The following is a 21644-nucleotide window of genomic DNA, read 5'->3' on the forward strand; positions in this document are numbered from 1 at the left end:
ACTAGGTCGAACACGGAAACAACGATTACACTTAAAAACACAAATACGAATAATAGAGCGAGCAGACAGTATCCAGAATTTCTGTCTGATCAAGGACAACAATAACGAAGGTCCAGCATGACAGTTCTTCTTGTGATGATAATCAATCAACATCGATACGAAAGTGTCGGATTTTGGTAAGATCATCTGATGACAAGTCTCAAATTCCAGTCCAGCATGAGACAAACAACCGCCGACGCGAATCACACCTTTATCAATGAATGGAGACAGGCGACGTAGGCGCATAGAACAATCCTCTCCCTTCTCTAATTGCGCAAATTCAGATGAAAAATGTATCTTCTGTACCACTTTACATAGATACCTCTCAGCAACATCGAAATCTGATTCTTCTGATTGGGGTAAGATTCGTAAAAATTTGAGAACAAGAACTACAATTCTCAAAAGATGACCATAATCCGAACAACGACCAATCAATGAATATACTGCATTGCTGTTACAATCAGGAGATTTTGTGACTGTCAACACTGACAGTTTTTTCGCCTCCGGTGGATCCACGATCTCTTCCATTTGAGTTCGGACGGGCCAATCGCATTCGTCCTCTGCTATCCATGATGGACCTGAGAGCCACAACGGAAAGTTCACAAGCTCAACTGGTGATAAACCTCTAGACAAACAGTCAGCGGGATTTTCAATTCCGGCAACATGCATCCACTCCTGTATACAAGAATCCTGTATTTTTGCGACGCGATTACCAACAAAAGTTTGCCATTTCGCGGATGGAGCATTAATCCAACACAAGGTGACTGTCGAATCAGAGAGTGCGACAATACGAGACACATGACAATTTTCACTAATAATAGTGACTACTGAATTTATGAGTTCTGCCAACAAGAGTGCCGCACACAACTCCAAACGAGGTATTGAAACAACTTTAGATGGTGCTACCTTGGACTTTGAACACAATAATACAACTCTTGGCTCCTCGCTCTCCTTCTGCGACTTCACATAGATAACTGCACCATAACCAGACAATGATGCGTCACAAAAACCAATCAAACTGATGTGAGAATCCTGAAACAAACCAACGTGACGTGGAACAGCAAATTTCAACAATAGAGGCAACTCTTTTTGACAATTCTCCCAAAGAGTGCAGATAGACTCAGGCAGCTTCTCGTCCCAATCCACTCCTAATTTCCACAGTTTCTGGACAAGACACTTTAGAAATAATGTAAACGGTGACAAGAGACCAAGTGGATCATAGATACGAGCCATCACTGACAGAATAGAACGCTTAGTAGCAACGACCTCACCACTCTTGACTGAAAACTGAAACAGATCAGTACTAGGTTGCCAATTCAATCCCAAGATAGCCAAGGAGTTGTCTGCTTTGAAATCCTTGTACGAAAACGATTTCTCGTCCTCCGAGAATTTCTCCAACATTGATGGTGAATTTGAAGTCCACTTTGTGAGCGAGAAACCTCCTCCCTCAAACAGCTGCTTGGACTGACGATACAGCTCTGCGGCCTCTGACTCTGTGGCGACAGATGTGACTAAGTCGTCCATGAACATGTCTCTTGGTATTCTCGCCTTGGCTGCTGGAAAACGATTTCCATCCTCCTCTACAAGCTGGTGGACGGTGCGAAGCGCCAAATATGGAGAGCTTGAAACACCAAAAACAACACAATTGAGCTGATAAATTTCGATCGGATCCTCCGGCAAAAATCTCCACAATACACACTGATAACGACGGCAGGAATCCTCCACTAATATCTGTCGATACATTTGTTTAATGTCGGCAGTTAGTGCGATTGGGAACAAACGAAAATTAACTAACAAAACAAAAATGTCAGTCTACAATTTGGGACCAGCATGAAGAACCTGGTTCAATGACAAACCCGATGATGTTCTGGAACCAGCATCAAATACAATTCGGATGGGCGTGGTAGTGCTGCTTGCTTTCACGATGGCGTGATGTGGTATGTAGTAACCACCTCGGTCTGTCTGATCTGCTACAAACGACATGTGACCCTGACGTAGGTAATCAATCAATATTTCATGATATGAAATATGAGTATTGCTGTCATGCTCTAGTCATCTCTCCAAAGTCAGCAGTCTGCGTTCGGCGACAGCATACGAATCTCCCAAGCTGCTGGGCGGCTCCGCAAATGACAAGGCAACAACAAAACGACCAGAATTCACATGATGTACAGACTTCCGAAAATTTACCTCACACTCCAACTCTTCCGGTTTCAGTTGACAACTTGGTGCAGGGCACGATTCTAACTCCCAAAAACGTTCCACAAAACTATCCAACGATGGACTACTAACGAATGGACTACAGATGGCTGTAAAACAATTCGACACATTCGTTGTTGAAGTGAGAATCAGCGCTCTTCCCATCAGAATGTGACCAAAGACACTATTAACAGTCATCAATTCGTGCAATTCACCTATACTAGGACTCCCACGCAGCAAGTGAGGAAATAACTCCGCACCAATGATGCCATCTATTCTACTAGGAAGGTAGAATTTGTCGTCAGCCAGTGTGAGATTTTCAAGATGATGAAGTTTGGATCTGTCGATTTCACAAGAAGGCAACTTGTCGATGACTTTATCTACCACTGTGGCATCCATCGAAAACTTGACGGTAGGATCCAACTTCGACTGAATTGACACACAAGTACGACCTCGAACTTCACTAGTACCACCACCGAATCCACGAACAACGGTTTTCATGGGCTGGAATGGTAGTCTCAAACGCCAACACAATTTGGCTGTAACAAAATGACACTGACTCCCGGTGTCAATCAAGAAACGAACATCACAAAGCTGATCATTACAATCTCGAACATGTGCAGTGACGGTCGACAACACAACGGTCGAATTTTCTACATCGTTGGATGTAGAACAACAACTAATAGGTGATGTGCCACCTGCCTTGGAGTTCGACGAGGACGCAACACCTTCATTGGAACTTGATCTGGAAAAGTGCAATAACGAATGATGAGATTCTCGACATTGAGCACACTGAGTTTTACTACGACAATCTCTACTCAAATGATCCACATCAAGACAACGAAAACAACAAAACTTTCCTTTTATCAAACAATAACGATCCCAAGGAGTCATTTTCAAGAAACTTGCACAATCTACTAACCGATGACCCGGTTTTGAGCACTTCAGACAATTGGGCTTTTTACTAGATGCATCGTTAGATGAATCATTAGATTGAACCACAAACACCTTTGATTTATTATCCTTTTTGTGCCTCATATCAAACGATTCAGTCTGTTTCTCATCAAAAGGAAGAGTCTTAATTTGCTTTACAATGAATTTGACATAATCGGCATAAGTTGGCATAGCCTTGTCACGGACGGCCGATTCAAAATTTCTACGAGAACTTGGATCCAGCAATCTCAAGCCATGATAGAGGAATATCGAGTCTGACAAATCAGTGAGTCGCAATCTCTTCACTGCATTGATTGAACTGCAAAACTCATCCAAAATCGCAATACAACCTGCTTTTGATTCTGATTTTATTGGATGAAATTCAAAAATTTGTTTGAAATAGGCATTGACTTGCGCCCGTGGATCGTTATAGCGGGTCAATAATGCCTGCCAAATTATTTGATAATTGTTAGCCAATGGTGGCAAATGACGACAAATATTTGCTGCTTGTCCAGTAAGTCTACTTACAAGATATTGGACCTTCTGCTGATCGTTCAAACTCTTGTTGTCATGTACCAATGCCTTAAATAGTTCATAAAACACCGACCATTGAGTCTGGTTCCCATCAAATTTCGGAAGGTCGATTTTGGGCAGTACCGACTCGGACACGACCGGCTGTGCACTAGCTGCTGAAGCTGCCGAAGATTGAGCAATAGCATCAGTCGCCTCTCTCTGTTTGAGAGTGTTAGCCACTACTTCAATATACTGAAACAGATCTAGATGTGAGTCATTGAATGCTACAACATGGTCTTTATTCAACTCAAGTTCCAACTCATTAACTACTAATTCTGTCTTTTCATAATCCGAAATGGTCTGAGACACCCGAGGATACAAGATTAAAAATTGCTCAGCAACCTTTGGATCAGAGACATTTTTAGACAGTTCATAAATTCTTTGCAATCTGGCATACAATTGTTCCAGTTTAGCGCGATGCACCCAGATTTGTTTCTGTAATTTTTCCTCCATCTTGAACTCATACACAAAACAATTCAGCCCCAAATACAAAACAACAGACAAAAACAAGAATGAGTTCAAAACTAGATGAAAGGAAGAATCACGACTAGTAAGTTATCAAAGTTAAACTTTGATTATCAATTCACAAGATAAGTTACTGCTGAGAACAAAACTATATGATTAGATAATGTTCTTCCAACAACTCACAAACAAATGATAACTTGTTGAATTGAACAAACAAAATCATGCTGTGATTAACCTTCACTAACATGTATAACAAAAATGGACAATACAAAATCCAACAAACAAACCAATTCCCGAAAAAGAGCACAATGAGCCTAGTTTCAGGAAAATTACAATTTTAACTGAAATAAATTTAATTTCAGACAAATACAAATTGACAAGAAACCTTGCTCTAGAACAAGGCTACAACAAACTCAAGTTGAGCATAGATCAGACCATTCTGAACATGCCAACATTGGACAAATAACAAACTGCTTAAATCCAATGTGTGTGAATTAATCAACAAATTACAAATTTAAATTCATCACGGTTCGGAGGCCCAGAAATGTTCTGAACAAAGCTCAGGCTAGAGCTACTAGGGGACTGTAATTTACTATTCAAATAATCAAATACAAACAAGGGGCAAAATTTAATCTTCAATTTGAGCCAGGTTATTTGTACAGTTAAACTCTGCATTAATGAACAATAAAAAAGAGCAAAAACTCACCAGATTTAATCCAATTTTGTCTACTTGCCCTTCGAAGCCTTTATTAGGTGTTTTGGTCAGATTCAAGGTGGGAAGAAATCTGGGAAAAAGACAGGTTTTCGCTTCCAGACTGTTTTCCCATGTTCAACTTGCAGGCTCTGTATTGTATTTTGAACAAAGCTCAAACTGGATTCTTTATAAATTCAAATCCGATTCAAATTACTTCAATTTAACACTATCTACGCTGTTATACTCAATTCACACACACTACACTCAAACAATCAATTACAAGAAATTTCCAAACAAAATTACATGACAAAAAATACAAACTTGATCTTGCACAAGACGACGGGCTGACAATACAAGACAAACTGACCGACTAATGGACGAAAGCAAGAATGACTCAGGGTTTTTTTTATCTCGACAAGCCAAACAGCTGGACGGTCGGCACTGGTGCCAACAAGCCTGCTATTGGCAGAACTGTAGTCAGGGATTTGGCGCTACAATTCGAATGCTCTGGCCAAACCATAAGTATTGATTTGAGTTTTATATAACCTAAAGTAGGTTGACTTCATGATATAACTGAAGTTAAGTTTATTTGTATTATCCTAGTTTATTTTTTTTATTCTAACAGCGGTAAAAATATGGATCCATCAATGTACGAGTCCATCAATTTATGGGTTCATGAATGTGTGTCTTTAAGCTGCTGAGACGCCTCTGAGACAATGGCAGTCCTAGAAGCTTGGGGTATGCTGTCTCCTGTCCATCTGGACGTGTTTTAGATTAGAGCTAGATTCTAATTGAAGAAACAGCTTTGAGGTAACAACTTTTTTCCAAAATTAAACAAATGTCCCAGGAACTCCAGATATGACAGAATGGGTTTTAGTAACTATAGACTTTCAAAAAGGGAGGGGTGTAAAATGTGCTAACCATCAATTAAAACGTGCAGAATTAGACTTTTTTCAAATCATAACTTTGAAATATTATTGGGCATGGATAGTTTACAAATTTTATTAATTTGGTTTGAGTAATAGATTTTCGGTTGTATCTTTACATTAAAATGTAAGGCCATATTTTCTCTGTAAGGATCCAGCTGGGAATTTCAGTTTCCTTTAAATTTATATTTTATAATCTACTAAACTACTAAATGTTGAATTAGTATATGAAATGTTTAAAGGTCCCTCATTGATAAATTAATGTTTTAAAATAATTTTCATCTTAAAGTTGTAAAGGATCAAATGAAGTTTCAAGGACCCTAACCTTTTCTAAATTTTGTTTTGAAATCACACTTTTTTGAATAGTTTTCCAAGGTAGAACTCCGTGATGTATTTTTTTTAGGAATATTTTGTCTTTGCTGCTTTCATAATAATTATTTTATAAAGATACAGAATGGATATTATTAACATTTGATAGTATTTTGATAGTGTTTTAGAAGTTTCCAAATGTGTTCTAAATGTGCTAAGGGTTTTCTGAATTTTTTGTGGATCTTTTCTTAAAATATCTATTCTTATTTATGATTAACTTGTGAGCAATATCTATGATAACTTTCAATTCTTCTTTCTGAAATTAGAGTCCTTTAAGCTTCTTATGATTCAATCTAAAACATTTTCAATGTAAAGCAGACCAAATAGGTTATTACCTAATCATCTATTTCAGAGATAACTTTCTAAATTTAGTAATTTTATTTTCGGTTTTCATTATGTAACTTCATTTTGTCTTATTATTCGTTGAATTTAACTGTAAGAGGTGACAATATAGTTGATATCTTCTCTCTATTTTGTTGTCTCTCTTGTCATTTCTGGTTTCCCATTCTCTAGCACTAGGTATGTTTATCAAGCATCCCTTTTATTGAGTTATATTGTGTGTGCTTCTAAATTCTGAATTCCAAATTAACTTTCTAAATTTTCATTGCACGGCACACTACATGTTGCAAAGTTAACAGCATCTCCATCAGCACATGGATGTGCTAAATTTATCAAACGTCTATAGCATGCATTAATGTTTCCCACAGAATCCATAGCTCAACTATTATGTATATACATATCAGGTCTCTTATATAGCAAAGCTAGTATGCAGGATTACCAACTATATAGCCGCCTTCCACCAACTCTTCTAGAATCGAATTGATTTCATTCTCATGTCCAGTGTTGCCAACTGCCTTGGACTGATCCAACAGTCTTAGTCTGTCACCAACTCGTTGGGATCATTGTAGTAGACATACTCAATCTTAGTTCGATTGTTTACCACCATATTAAATGGTTTCACCAGTCCTCTCCCACTATGCTTACCATTCCTTATCAGTGGGTAAATTGTCTTCTTGTACTTGATATCATTGGAGTTTATAATACGTCCAACTGGGTCATAGTTTTTTCTATACAAATTGGTCAAATACAGAATGCGTTTGTATGCATTTGAGTCAGGTGACATAACAAGTTGATTGTTAGGCTTCTTTTTAAAAATTAGCTCACATAGTCCGGCTGTTGCATCAAAAATCGTTTTATGTTCACCATCTGCAGGGTCAGTCAGTTCAATCTTTGAGCCATCACTCCCAAAGGTTAGATGCCTACTACCCAATTAGTACTTGTTTCCTACTAATCTTGGTCCAAATGTAGTACCTGCACTACTATCATTCAACATCGCTCTATAAACATATGGACCCACTTTGGTTCCACTTAATCCACTTTGAGTATAAATGTTGTACACTTCCTTAGGACTGCTGTTATTCAACACTGCCTCAATATCCTCCTCCTCCTCCTCCTCATCACTGCAAGTCCTAGCCTTGGACAATAATTTTCTTGCAACTGCTGAAGTACTTGGAGCCGGAGTGGAGCCTGCTGCTTCTCCAAATGATTCATAGGTTGGTGGCTCCTCCTCCTCCTCCTGAACAACTTCTAGTTGTGGTGGTAATGGATGTCAAACATGCCTGGGTCGGACTGGAGTTGTTGGTGGTGTAGGCGGTATAAGCCGAAGTTGTTCTGCTAATGGTTGAGCCAGTGGCTGTTGCTGAGCTGGAGGTGCTTGTTGCTGAGCTGGAGGTGGTTGCTGCTGGGCTGCAGGAATCTGAAGAGTCTCGATAATTTTTCCCAGTGGTTCAGTTAGCGGTTTGAAATGTTTTGCATGTTGCTCCTCTGTCAATTCTCTTCCAAGTGTGAGCTCCTTATGCTTTCTCTTGATGTTATGTCTTAGCTTTGCAATCTCCTTGATGGTAGGAGCTACCTCCTCCAATGTCTTCTGAGGAGGTCGAACCATCCTGCTTGCCTCACAATAACAGACTGATACTCTACTAGACTTACACCTCAACTAAATAGGTGTCAATACCATTTCTGTAGCGCCCAGCATTCTTTCCTGATGACAATGAATGCATGTGCAGCTGATGACCAAACCTTGTTACACATGTCCTTGAACTGATCAAAGGTCATATCAGTGCCGACATGGTCTCTATACAGATGCTTCAAGTTCAGCTCATCCTGTTCAAACATGATTAGAAAATTTGCATTATCACGAATCAGCTGTTTTGGAATGTGGCTATAGGTCTGTGCCAGATAGAAAACATCAACATCACTGTGTCTGTCCATACTAAAGTATTTCCTGATGGCATCCTGTTGCTCACAAATTATATCATCAAAGATAATTATTGAATTGGCAGGCAGTTCATGTGGTTCAGGTATTTCCTCACTTGTATCACACTCTACATATTCCATCTCATCACCTAGTCCCTGCATGATGGTTTTAAGTAACTTGTACTTGGACTGAAATGTAGTCTTTGAAAAAAGATGTATATTTGAAATATGTATTCCATTTGGATCAAAAAGCATATTGAACAGTAGATTTGTCTTACCACACCCTGAAGGTCATCATATAATGCATCTTATATGGTTGGGGAACAAAGGACCATGCCGCTTCTTATTGTCTATTTCCAGACCACAACATTTCACCACATGATCAAAATCAATAACTTTGAACAGGTTTTGCCATTGTACAACCTCTCTCATCCTAGATCAAGTCACTTTTGTCGATCCACGAGTCGTGACTTGAACTGTATCCTTTCCAATGCACTAGCAGCTTGTCCCCTCTTTTCCTCAAAACCTTTTCAATCTCAAAGACACTTGGCACTGTTGTCTTTACAATTTCTTCAGAGTAAAACCCTCCTTGAATAGGCTCACCTCTATAGTCTTCCAATTCATATGTTACAGGTACTGTGGGACATACACGTGTTACTGTGAACACCTCATTTGTCCAATTGGCTAGATAACCCTTGTCAAAAGTCTTTTTATACTTGCTGATTCTCACCTTATCGCCTGGCTCAATGTTTTGACCAGGACCAGGATAGAACTTGTTTTTCGGTTCATCATCCAACTTATCCTTATACTCTTGTCTTTGTTTGCTAAGCCTGGAAAGCTGCACTTTCTCATGCTTCTTCTGCACATCTACTGGCTGCATACCTATTGTTTGATGAATCTTGGCATTATACTCTTTGAGAAGTGAGGTTAGAATATCTGTCCAATGATAGGTTCCTTGCTCAGTGAACTTGAGCCACATTAACTATTCAAGTGTTCTGTTGAAACGTTCCACTATAGATGCCTTCTTATCTGATCTAGTTGAATAGTTCACATTATACTGTTTCACAAGTTGTTGGAATTTTGTATTGAACCACTCTTTTTATCATCATCGGTCTGTAGATTTTTCATTGGATGTTTTTCAAATATAGGACGCATAGCCCCAACAATGTCATTGGCTGACTTATTCCTAATTGGTATAGCAAATGCAAGCTTACTAAGACAATTTATGATTGTAATAATGTACTTGTAACCTTTGTTATGTTGAGCATACATTATCATCTCAACAAGGTCAGCCTGATAGGGATTGTCAAGACCTTTGACTGTAACCTTTCTTGTCAGAAAATTCCGAGCTGTGCAGCTCTCACGCTATCACTGTCTCATCCATAATCGCAATATAAATTTGTTAATTAGCATTTATATGGGCAACAAGTTTATCAGACCATGATGTCGGCGGAAGCCATGATTAACCTACTTCCTGCATGAAGATAAGTTTACCAGAGTGAGATGATTCCTATTGGATTAAATGACTAACAGTATAGGATGTAATTTATGCTTTATCTCACACCTTGTGCTTACTCTAGAAGTTGAAGATTGTATGGAATAAAATGTACAACAATTGTGGTATTACTTGATGTTTATTTACAGTGTATGCATGAAAAAATATATAGTGCACAAAGATAATATTTCAGTCCAATATATCAATAACTATCCATTGATACAAATCTCCTAGTCGATTGCTTATTTTGCAAAATCCTCTGCCAAACACGAATTTCAAGATGACTGCTCCCTCGCATAGATTGGTGCAGCTTGATACTTCAGTGTCATGGAAGATGTATGTCAATGTCTTCAAGAAGTTTTGAGCCGTTCAAAATGGTTCAGGCAGGTTCTTATCTCTAAAGTTTGGGAATGGTTCTATGATCCATTGGTTGCTGGTTACTAGTAGACAGTCTCTGCACTCACACATGTCTGCTTGCTCCACTGCAGGCTCATGTTGTTACTGGGTCTGGCACAGTGGCAGGAGTTGTAGTAGCAGCAGTACTAGTTGGATTAGTACTAGTGGGAGTTGTAGTGCTAGCAGGAGTTGTAGTACTAGCTTGAGTAGTTGTGATGCTAGCAGCAAGAGTTGTTGTAGCAGTTGCAGTACTCACTGGAGTAGTTATAAAAAGCACAGCACAGTGCACAGACCTTGACTGACCTTGCAACAACCGCTTCCAGAAAGTCCAGCGATGTGAATGTAGGGTGAAGACAGGTGTGCAGATTGTATGTGCAGTGGACTCGTTTGCAGAGAGCTCCCTCCACAGCTCGTTCCCTAGCCATATTCATGTACCAGTCTCTGATATTGATGTACATTTGATAGATTGCTGACTGATTACCACATAGAGCAGGAATCCCTGATGTTAGCAGGCACTGTTGCATATGTTGGATGTTTAACATATCCAGTCTGTGTTCCCTTGAAGTGAGAAATTCCTGTGTCCTGTACTTTGAATCCAATGCACTGGCACTGAGTGCTAGCACAAGGTAGAGCGCTGCTTGGTAGATGCTTGTAGCTGCCATGATTGAAGAATGATGATTGATAACCATTACCTTCCCCTTTTATACTTCCTTTTAGATGACTCATCTTTTGTGGTATTCCCCTCCGCTTTTTCTCAGTCTACTGCAACATGTTGTCAAACAGTGAGCTATGTCTGTGGGATGCAGTGATTGAGCTTGAGGAGGAACTACATAATCATGGTATTATCTTGTTGACAGACTTTTTCAATGATGCAGGACATTTGGGTTCAGAGTTTCGAGTCCAGAGTCCAAAGTTCAGAGTCTGGAGTTCAGAGTTTAGAGTCCGGAGTCCAGAGTTCAGAGTCCAGTGTCTGTCACACAGAATCATGTCCAGATCATGAGTCTTACATTTGTGCTTGCTCCAGACTTCCTTATCACTTGGCTATTATATGATGTCATACAGACCAGTTGAAACATGAAAATTTTCCTGTTGAGTCATATTTCAACAAAATATATCCATCGTGTTGTAATGGTTTACAAACAATTACACCTAGACTCTACCTACCTACATTCCTTAACCAAACATCTTACATCCCCATATATACAATGAAGATTTGAACCTGGGACCTTATGAATAATTCAAACCCGAGTCCTCTAGAATGGAAAGCAGAAGTGCTAGCCACTACACCATGGTGGATATCTATTTACTTGTTGTTTATTATGTATACTTTAACAACTATATCCAAGCTCATTGCAGCTTCCAGCAAGCTGTAAGTGAACACTGACTGAACAGTGACTGAGCAGTGACTGAATACTATTGGATGCTGTTCTGGGAAATATAACTGGGAAAATATATCCCTTTTGATACAATGATTTTATTATACTCTAGAATTCATGTCTGAGACTCTTGGAAGCATACATGCTACTCAGAGGATATCTCATTACTGTTTGGATATTCAAGCTCCTTGTATATTCAATAGAATGATCACTTTTTCTTACATTACTAAATGTGGGTGAAGAGGATTTAAGGAATAAGAATCAGCAATTCATTGCTACTTTTATTGAATATACAAAAATCACACACACACATACTGACAGTATGACTGCACAAGACACAATGTCCCACTCCTTGCAGATCAACTGCTTTCATAGCCCCCCAGTTATGAATCACCAGTCATTTATTTTTTATTTATTCTCAATTATTTTTCATTTATTCTTGATTTTTTCATTTTTTAATTTTTTTTTATTTTTTTTTAAATTTTTATAAGTGTTCCAGAGTCGCCATTTTTATACTACTATGACGCTATGGGTGACCTTGAAACCCAATTGTTACTTTTGGACAACTGTGTTCCAGAGTTGCCATTTTTATACTACTACGACGCTATGGGTGACCTTGAAACCCAATTGTTACTTTTGGGACAACTCAAGGTTGTCCTGACTTGAGTTGTCCCAAAAGTAACAATTTTATACTACTGTCAAAGTAATAAGAGCTGCCGAACTGGATACAGATGGTGGTGATGGACATGAGATATACCAGTAAAGCAGTGATCAAAAAGGTACAATAGATTGAATGTCCAGAAATTGAAAGATCAACAGACTCAGGAAATAACAGTCAAAAGATTGCTGAGGAATTCAGGACATTACCAGAGGACACCAGAGATCCAGATGTATTTTGGCAATAAATAAACAAAGAAGTACTGAAGCCTGCAGAGCTAGCATGTGGAAAGGAAGTAGTCAACTCAAAACTAGAAAGAACAAGGTGGTGGAATGAACAGGTGAAGAGGTTGGTGAAAAGAAAGAAAGAGGCATGGAGAGCATATCTGGCTAGTAAAAGCCAAGAGGATAGAGAAAGCTATGTCCATTGTTGGAGACAGGTGAAGGAAGCAGTGCGGGAAGCAAAAGCCCAATCTTGGGAAGAGTTTGGGCATGATTTGGAGGAAAAATATAAAAATGATAGCAAGGTGTTCTGGAGAATTGTGAAGGGCTTAGGAGAAGAGTAAAGGGAGTGAGAAGTATTTGGAATGTGGATGGAGTGTTGGTGTGTGACCAGAGGGAGGTTTTGGGGACCTGGCAACAACACTATGCTGATAAGTTTGCTGGAGAGGAAGAAGAAGAACCTGAAAGAGACTTTCTGCCCATTGCAGTTGGAGTGGATGAGCAAAATAGAGATGAAGTGTGTGGCGAAATAACAGTTGAAGAGGTGAGAGCAGCAAAAAAGGTATGAGAAGGGGGAAGGCTGCTGGGATTGATAATATTGTACCGTAATTCATTGTATTTGGAGGAGAATCAATGATTCAAGCTCTCAGAAAACTGTTTGGGCTCATTTGGGAGAGTGGTAGAATACCGACAGAATGGGAAAGAAATATTATTATTCCCATACACAAGAAAGGAAGCCAATATGAACTACCGACCTATCTGTTTGAGTGGTACAGTGTATAAACTATACACTCGAGTTTTAGAAAGAAGGCTGAGAATGGTGCTGGAACATCGGATAGAGGAGGAGCAGGCTGCTTTTAGGCCAAACAGACAGACTCATGATCATGTCTTTTGCTTGAGAATGATAATAGAAAAGTGTTTTGATAGAGGAAAAGACTTGTTCCTGGCATTCCTGGATCTGAAGGCCGCGTTTGATTCTGTACCCAGAAAAGAAATATGGAAGGCAGTACAAGCAAAGCAAGTCCCAAATAAATTGATGAGAGGCATCAAATCTGTGTACAGCAGTCCAAAAGGGTTTGTTAGGCTCAATGGGGAATTGTCCAACCACTTCAGCATGACAAAAGGTATTAAGCAAGGAGATAGTCTGAGTCCACTGCTCTTCATCAATTACATGAACGAGGTTCACAAAATTTGTAAGAGAAGAACCCAAAGAGCAGTAGTGGGTTATTGGAGATTACAGCCAATCATGTCTCAAGCCCTGCTCTATGCAGATGATATTGTATTGATAGAGGATACAGAAGAAAAACTGCAGAATGCAATAGTGGAATGGAAAGAGGAGCTGGAGAGAAAAGGTATGCATCTAAATGTGGAGAAGAGCAAGGTCATGCATGTGGGAAAGACAGAAGAACAGAGGGTGGAAATCCAGTGTAATGAGAGGAGAATGGACCAGGTCAGTGAGTATGAATACCTTGGAGTAATTATAGATAGAAATGGGAGGATAGATCAAGAGGTGTTGAATAGAGTCAAGAAGGCAAACCAAGTGTATTACTCAATATGCAATACAATTGTGGGTAAGAGAGAGGTGAGCAGACATGCAAAGCTGCAAATATTCAAAACTGTGTTCTTGCCCACAATGCTGTATGGAGCAGAAAGCTCGACCACCTTGGATAAGCACATGAGTAGGGTCACAGCAGTGGAAATACGCTACCTCAGAAGAATAGTGGATAAAAATAGGAGGGACCATATTCGAAATGAAACTGTGAGGCAGGACTTGGGGGTGAGGCCGGTGAGTGGGATACTGGAGGAGAGGCAGTTGAAGTGGCTGGGGCACGCAAGCAGGGCTGACAAAACAAAGAAAATAAGACAGTTCCTTGAAGCCAAATTGGAGGGAAAAAGACCAAGGGGCAGACCACGGCTAGCATACCAGGATTATATGGTGAGGTTGGGGGAGATGCAAGGAAGGAGTTGGCGTGAGATGCAGAGAATGATGGGCGATAGACTGGAGTGGAGACGATGGACCGAGGACCAAAACCACCCGACCCTGAGAGGCAGAAGGGTTCGATAGAGAAGAAAAATAATGGGCTATAATGCATCACCTCGGTTCAATCAATAAAGACATTGATGCTCAATATATTAGGGGAAAGGTGAATTTTTGCAGTGTGTTGTTATTCATAGTACATTGCCTGCACAAACCGCAGAGTCCCATCGTCCTCCCGCTTTCTTCTCCACGCCAGGATATCCCGAAGTTTGAAACTGCAATATTTTTAGTAAAACTAAATATCAGCTCCATATCCAGATATAGCAGACTTTGATGATTTCATTCTTCTAAGAATAGATCTACAATATTAATGTCATATACCATTAATGTTTCGTATAAAAGTTGTAGCTCATTCCTAGACATTTAAAATTATGTATCATAAGTCATATTTTCTTTGTCCTATAAGCCTGGTTTTCACTGGTAGAGTTAGTGGTCGAGTAACTGTTTTCACTACTATTGAGATTAGTAAGTAAAGTGTGTTGTCTAGTAAACAAAACTAACCTTAAAATGTCAATACTTTTAAATAAATTAGCACTTAAACTCTTAACACTTTTTTTTTAAATTAACACTTCTCAATAAATAACAATACTTCTTAAAGTTGATAGCCTACGGCTCAACTCTACTCTACCTGCTCAAGACTGTTATAAATTAGCATAGTAGTGGTAGAGTAGAGTGAGAAGCAGTGGTGGGGGAAGGTAGAGTACTATCCCACTGTAGTTAACTAAAAACTAGTAGGCTACTCTACCATGACTCGACTCTACTCTACCATGAAAGTTTTCATTGGGAGAGTTCACAAGATAGTTAGTACTTGCCCAAGGAACTCTACCCGCTACTAACTACACTAATGAAAACCATGCTTTAATCTTAATTGCTCAATCCACACAATGTACGGTTTTCCCGTGCCAGATGTCCATTTGATTAATACCAAACAACTAACAACCAAATTTCAGTAAACCAACAGGTGGTTTCGGGAAAACTAATATTAAAAGTGATTTTTCTGTTCTCAATACTATCCACCACGAGAGCCCTTGATGATGAAGAATTGAATTTTTTGGACTAGGAATCTTCCTCCCACGTTAAACTATATAGAATAAATAGTTTTGGAATTAGTTACATAAGTTTAATTAAAAGAGCCAACGATTTCAAGAAAAGTATCCTCTCTCCTAGGCCAGTCAATAAAGACATAAAAAAAGGGTTGTGCTTGCAATTTATATTGTAGTTCTGATTTTTTAATATATTATTTGGATACATGAGAGAAGTCCAGAACCAATTTATCATGCCATTTTTTTGTTTATTGGAATATGGGCTCAAGTACACTTAGCAATAAATTTTCCATTTTTCGACCGAATTTGACTTATGATGCATGATTTTGGACCACCTTGACGAGCCAAGAAGAATGAAGTGTAGTTTGATGAAATCTGAGCATTGTGTCAAAAGTTATAAGTGTTTGAAATTTTGATCCATGAAGTATCCTCATATGTTTGCCTCTCAATTGGAAATACTGAAATGAAGGGCATCGAACGGGTGATTCTCATAGAACATAATCTCATGAACTTATTATAATTGTGCGAAATATCAATGTGAGGGCAATGTAGTTGGTAATGGTTGAAGCTAGAAGTTAGGTGTTTTTCACGATACAAAGAGCATTGTTGACAGGTGTACCTGAAAATCTTTATGAGATAGAGCGCTCTACCTGATCTCAGATTGTAAAGCACAAAAATATGCCCAGAGAGATTTTGAATTATACATGTAAATGGTAACAATCGGAAGATATTGTTCATCTGAGAAAAAGGCAAGAGCAAATTTTTCTGTCCGAATACTCTATTTGGCAGAAATAGCTGAAAACTGGAAAATGAACCGAAAATACAAGGTTTTTGGGCCACTCTCTATCTGGCAAAAGGTAATTTTTCATGAAGAAAATGGTTCTGGACTTGAATATTTAAAATTAATAGAATGTGAAGAATAATAATCATTCTGTTTTTGTACATGAATAAGCTTCTGAATGAGCCTGACTGAAATATTGTAGGCCCCTTTGATGGTACTCATACTTTACATTGAAAACCATTGAAAATGGCGACTTTTCCTGTAGATGAGATATCTAGATAATTGAGTTTGAGATTGCTTTGAAATATCACCTACATAATATTGCCTACCACCACTTCTTGGAAAGGATAAGACTGCCCAGACCGAGAAGCACATTCTATTCTGTACAAGCTCAAACTCTGTTGAAATCATTGATATGGAAAAGATTGAGCATCTCTACAATTAATGTTCAGTAACAATTCACCTTGAATTGAAAATGAGCTCGAAGTTCGAGAAAATGTGATTATTCAATTGTAAACTGTTGGCAACTGTTGATTATTAAAAATCATTCACTACAAAGAGATAGCAGATGTTCGGACATTATCCATGTTGCTCTGTTGTCTGAGGTTGTGTGGTGGAGGGGGCAATTATACGGTGATGCGCAAAGCATAATCGCGGCCAGTTGCCGATTGACAGCCAATCAAAGAGCTCACTTCTTGTAATGTCGATTTTGCAAAGTGATCTATTGATTATTTATTGTGATTTATTACAAGTGTCATCTCATCTCGTATCGTGATCTGGACCCGGGATCCTGGAAGCAAGGAGGATTTGGACATGAAGGTAGGCCTATGTTATTGTGCACTTAGCCATTTTAATTGTTCAACTTGCTACCCGACGCCAGACAACCCAAAAGTTCTCGATGTAATATTGATACAGTCCACAAACCAGAGTGCTGTTTGAGCCAGCCTCTATCGAATAAACAGCAGACCTCATGTGTCTTCAGCGTTATTGTCCTGTCACCAGCTGGCTCAGATCTTTGAATAGTAGACTTGAGATGTGCATGAACACTAGCGTCAGGTGATCAGTTTTCATAATGGCAAGGAAAGTTGTGTGAGTGCACCACACCAGATTTTTAGTTTTATGGGAGCAATAGTTTACTTTGACATCTGTGCAACGGAAAGTGAATTTATGGCTTCTTAAATTAGTTGACTGCCTGCTTTTAACTTTATGTGACAACTCTGCAACCGGGCATTAGTGTTTTTAATCTATCTATGTTGTGTGTTTCCTGTGTTTATATTCAATTCAAAAAAAAAAAAAAATAATAATAAATAAACAATCAAATGCATTCCAAAAAGCAAATTCAATATTGGTTCCTAATTTCTAATATGTGTTCCCTATAGGCTACCCTGTGTGGGGACACTTGAATATATATAATAAAATATTTATATACAAATTTAAATATTATATCATGAAGAACATAATAATTGAATATGGTATTATATTGAAATAAATCAATATGTCAATTTATAATCATTCTTGCACACATTCACACATGCACACACACACACCCACACTTACACAAAACTTAAAACTATGTATGGAGTGGTTGCTGTTTTTTTCATATTTAGTTCAATTTTATTCATAGTTTCGTTTTTTTTTCAAAGTGCTGATGTAATTAGACTTTGAATAACTGCGTTTTGAAGAAAGAGACAGTACCTAATTGAAATTTAATACTGTCTTGTTGGAATATAATAATTCATATAAAACTATATTTTGTATTATTTCTATTGTAATGTCAAAATTATTTATGTGTTTGAACAACTATGGTGGCAGCACTGTCATGGTGATTAAAACACAGTCGGTATGTAAAATTGTTTTTTTTGTGAGTTTCCCTCGTCAACTCTTTATTCTTTAAAAGTAAAACTAAAACTTTATCATGTCTTACTGTTTATGCATACCGGACGGGATTTGTGAGTTCAATGATCTTTTATTGTTGCAGTGTTCATGTCATGTAATGTTTAAATTATACTAAATTTAGACCTATATTAATTTAGTAGAAAAATCATTCGGGTTGTCTAGTTGTAAAATGAATTTCTTGATTTCTTTTCTAAATAACTGAGTGACGTTATTTTCCTTGTTGTTACTGGAAGTGAAATGAATATTTTTATAGCTATGTATTTGAAGTGTCGTCTGGAATGTTCTAATCTTGATTTTGGGAGGTTAATGTCCTGTGAATTCCTGAGGTTTATTCTTTCTCTCATCTGTTGAATATCGAAATTATTTTCAGCTAAATCCAGCATTGCTATGAATAGAAAAGAATGTCTCACTGGTAATATTGATAGTTCTCTGAAGAGCATCATTGAACTATATTGTTTAGGTTTATTACAAATTATTTTTAATATATGTTTCTGACCAGTAATCACAGGTTTAATATGAACATTGTATGCACTCCCATAGCATATTATTACATAATTTATTCTAGAACCAATAATTTCATGGTATAATTGTAACAATACTTCTTTTGTACATAACTGTCTGAGGTAATAGAACTTCCTTATGTATAAAAATAACTCACTTTTTATCTTCTGTACATGATCTGACCAAGTGAGCCTACTATCCAATATGAGGCCCAGATACTTAACTGTACATGCTTGTTTTATTGTTTCACAGTTACACAATATATTATTCGCCTGTTGCGCACAATCTAATTTATGGAAGTAAATACTAGTTAACTTCTGATCTGTGTTTTGAAGATTAAATTGTATTATATTAGATTTGTCTGTGTTGATAGTTAATTTATTTTCACAAAACCACCACCTAAGGTGCTTAAGATCCATTTCTAATTTATTTTTGAGTTCTTGACTTGCTTTGGCCGAATAAAATATAACTGTATCATCTGCAAATGATATAATCTTTCCCTGTAAGTCACCATACATCAAATCGTTAATAAAGACCAGGAATAAATTACTTGATAACACTGATCCTTGAGGAATACCTATGGTAATGTCTTCGGGTTCACTCAACGTATTGTTAATTCTGACCCTTTGACAGAACCTTCTATTATTTAGGTAGCATCTTAACCAATCATTAGCAATTCCTCTTGCTCCTGATAAATCAAGTTTTTTCGGAAGCATGTTTTTATCAATAGCTTCATATGCTTTAGAGATATGAAGAAACAGAGCTGCACACTTTTATATTAACACTGAAACTGTCATTTACTTTTGAAATGAGATTTTTAATTGCCGCTTCTGTACTTCTTCCTTCACAGAAAACATATTGGTATCACTAAAAAAGTTATTATTTATATAAAAGTTTTCAAGTCTAACCTTGAATATTTTTTCTACAATCTTGAAAAAAACTGGTAAAAGTGAAATTGGGCAGAACTGATGTTTTTACAATTTGGCATAGGAATAGGTATAACTATGCTGTGTTTGAACATGCTTGGGAATTTTCCTTTGACAATACTAAGGTTAATTAGATCGGTTAATTTGTTCAAATAATTCATGTAAGTTTTTTTAATCATGCTTGTGCTTATTCCATCAACACCTGGTGAAGATTTGTTTTTCAATTTTCTTTGCTACTTCCTCCGGATTTGTAGGGTGGAGAAAAATTGAATTAGTTGGAGATTTGTATGGAACGTTATCTCACTGCTAATATAAACCAAAGTTCCTCCTGCTCTGTAGTTATGATTAAAATTACCATGTACTGAATAGCCCTCTATATGATATAAATCTATTTCATTCTCTAGTAACCATATTTCTGTCAAAACTATTATTAGCGGGTTGTTTTCTAATTTCCTCATTTGCTCTAAGAATAAATCGAAATTACTTCGCAGACTGCATATATTTTGATGAATAATTAGTGTTTTTCTGTTACTTATCTCTGATGACATTTTTATTTACTGACACTGTTATTTTCTTGGTTACCTGGCTGCTCTGATGCACTTCTCACGCTCAACTTTTTCACTTGTTCACTGTTCTTGATAACTGGTGTTCCATCTTCTTTCCTTGCTAGAATCTTCCCTTCCTTGATTCATAAGTATTTGATGTCGCCTCTTTTGAAGGTCTCTCTCGCCATGGTGAAAATCCTTCTTCGTGTAGGTGCTAGACTTTCATTCACATAGACTGGATGGTCTGTTGTTTCTCCCATCTGCTTTGTAGAAAACTGCCTCGTAACTTCCCTTTTATTCAATATTACTTGTTTGTCTGTTCTATGAACAAACTTAACAATGATTGGTGGAGGTAGGTTTTCATTTCGTTGTTTTAGTCTGTGACAAATGTCAATTGCATCTGCTTTTATTTTGTGTCCTAATACTTTGCTCATTCTACAAATGATTTCTGTTACATCTTCATCCTCTTTTTTGGGTATACCATTTATTTCCAGCATGATTGATCTTGAGTATTGCTACATATCCTTGATGCGTTCCTTCAGTTCTGCATTTTCTTTCCTGAGGCTAGCTACTTCTGTTGAAAGCTTATCAATGTTGATGAAGCAATGATGATGATGCTCATCAAACTTCTTATTTATGTCGTTAATCGCCTGATGACATGATTCAATTGATTTCCCAAGCTCCAACTCCATTTTCTTAATATTCTCCTTCATCAATGTCTGATTTTCTGCAATTACCTCAAGAACTCCTGCGAGTTCTTGGAGAGTCAGGTCCTTGTTTCCTGTTGTCGATTCACTCACCATACTTTTGTGGCATGTAGAGGAACAGCTGCTACATCTCTAAATTTGTTTGTTTTTCTTTATGTAGTCTGCATCGTCCTTGGTCATTTTCACACATCCTATATGAAAATTCACTTCACAGTAAACACATGAAATCAGCTCACCTGAATTCCGAACGGATTTAGAGCAAATTAAACAAGACATTTTTAAATCTTCAAATAAAATATTCACTACAACACGGTTCACTAGCACAAAATATTTTGTTACAGAATGTTTAAACTTTGCACAGCTGACGCAGCAACCACTCCGATAAGACCGCTCTCGTCGAGCTCTCAATCATAACTGGTTGTAATTTATATTATGAAACCGTAAAGTGTATCTGTTATGATATATAAGTGATATATCTGTGTATATATAAGAATAGATCTGATTAAGCTGATTTCAATAGTTTCCAATAATGTTTGTCCTGTATTGTGATTGGTTGACACCCCATTGCATAATGTTCAAGTTGTTACATAAAGTCCTCATTATAGCATTG

The 21644-nt window shown here is 37.7% G+C and overlaps 1 protein-coding gene across 9 annotated transcripts in view; it reads right to left on the reverse strand.

Moving 5' to 3' along the window:
* The window catches only part of LOC111060305 (retinol-binding protein pinta), a 112618-nt gene that overhangs the window by 17406 nt on the left and 73568 nt on the right, over nt 1–21644 (reverse strand). The window contains exon 1 of one of the 9 annotated variants that reach the window (XM_039435418.1): nt 20365–20459. The exons of the other annotated variants lie outside the window; for them this stretch is intronic. The gene's annotated coding sequence lies outside the window, so the exon portion shown is untranslated. Of the gene's footprint in view, nt 1–20364; nt 20460–21644 lie in introns of those variants that run through there. 9 annotated transcript variants of the gene reach the window in all.

The sequence above is a fragment of the Nilaparvata lugens genome, chromosome 1, assembly GCF_014356525.2.
Source record: "Nilaparvata lugens isolate BPH chromosome 1, ASM1435652v1, whole genome shotgun sequence".
Classification (NCBI taxonomy): Eukaryota; Metazoa; Arthropoda; class Insecta; order Hemiptera; family Delphacidae; genus Nilaparvata; species Nilaparvata lugens.